Source organism: Heterodontus francisci, unplaced genomic scaffold, assembly GCF_036365525.1.
Source record: "Heterodontus francisci isolate sHetFra1 unplaced genomic scaffold, sHetFra1.hap1 HAP1_SCAFFOLD_51_2, whole genome shotgun sequence".
NCBI classification, from domain to species: Eukaryota; Metazoa; Chordata; class Chondrichthyes; order Heterodontiformes; family Heterodontidae; genus Heterodontus; species Heterodontus francisci.
Genome location: NW_027141369.1, coordinates 5,220,117 through 5,221,606, shown reverse-complemented (window position 1 = coordinate 5,221,606; position 1,490 = coordinate 5,220,117). Strand labels below are relative to the sequence as shown.

General features: G+C 41.9%; 1 non-coding gene across 1 annotated transcript; it reads right to left on the bottom strand.

The window, feature by feature from the left end:
• Positions 1 to 941: 941 nt before the first annotated feature.
• trnar-ucg (transfer RNA arginine (anticodon UCG)) lies at positions 942 to 1,030 on the bottom strand. Its single transcript is given in 2 exon segments — positions 942 to 977; positions 994 to 1,030. It is a non-coding gene; the product is annotated as a tRNA-Arg (tRNA).
• Between the last annotated feature and the right edge of the window lie 460 nt (positions 1,031 to 1,490).

Here is a 1,490-nt window from a genome sequence, read left to right as displayed (position 1 = left end):
GTTTCTGACTCAATGTCGGCTCTGAGCTGTTGAAACTGCCTGAATAAATATTTCCACCCAACAAAGCGCTCGGAATGTGAGAAGGGACAAAGTGAGTGACCAAGTACATCAACTCCAAGTAAAACTCCACCATGTAGTGAAAACACTGGAAACACAACGGCTCTTTTAAGAGCCACGCACAATCGCTCTGAAAAAACTGCACCAACATCTCTCTAGAATTGGTTTATTTCATTGGTTTTAATGCTCAGTAACTCTCTGGAACTTTCTCACTGTCTTTGTGTTTTCTGTTTCAATCTGGTATGGAGATTCTGGGAAGATGAGTTTCACTGCCTGGGAGGATCTTTGTGGTTTTCCTGCAGAAACACAAAACAAAGTCTCTTTTCAGAGTCACCCACCGCCTCATAGGGACAGCAGTGACATGGGAACGGGAGCTGGGGTGTGTTTTATGCCGGAAATATCAGTTAATGATTTATGTTGTGCTCTCGTTATATTCCAATCTCTGAATTGAGCCTTTCCACCACACCAGGGTTATGGGGAGAGTTTTCATCGTTTCTTTTCTAAACGTACAGACGATGTTATAAAGTTGCTGATTTACCCAGATGGCGGATTCTCCCCTCACAGTGAAAAGTAACATCACACCTTCACATTGTTTTATAATTGAATAATTAGTCAAATGGAATTATTTGTGATGTTATTTCCCCCGAGACGGTGTTTGCTGCAGTAAAACTGAGTCGTTTCAGCTCAGTCATTCAGGGACCTGGAATTCTTGCAGTTTGAACCCGCTGTCACCCCAGCCCACTTCTGATTGGTCACCCTCTTCTCATAAAGTCAGTGACAGCACATGAGGAGGCCATTCGCCCCATTGAGTCCATGTCGGGTTTCCAATCTGTTCAGTCCCCGACTCAATCCCCAAATCCCTGCATAATCCTTTTGGGTCAAAATGACCGTGGCAGGACTCGAACCTGCAATCTTCTGATAACATCATAGAATATACCGAAATCAGACGCCTTATCCATTAGGCCACACAGCCATTAGCTTACATGAATGATTCAATCAGAGAATCTCGAAGCACAAAATACAAAAAATCATTGGGTGAACCTGTCAACCTGGCAGAATATTTGAATTTGTGAAAGCCGCCAATTTCACTGTGGAAAAGAAGTGATCGACTGGAAAAGTACATAAAAATCTATTTTCCCGTAGCGGTTTAAAGAAACTTTTAAAACACAATTTTGCTTTTACCGACTCAAATTGCTGGTGCTATTTTATGAACAGCTTTATGTTGCCAATTTTTGTCAACTTCTCATCCGTAACTGACAGTAAAAGACTCCGTTCAGCAATCTTTCACGCGACAAATAACTCAAACTCGGTGTGGAAGTAATAAATTACAGACTATTGGTAATTCCCCTTCACACAGGCTTCAGGGGAACAGTGAGAAGACACTGAAATAGTTGCTTCATCCTTTTAAAAGGTTCCCATTCTCTACTGTTACT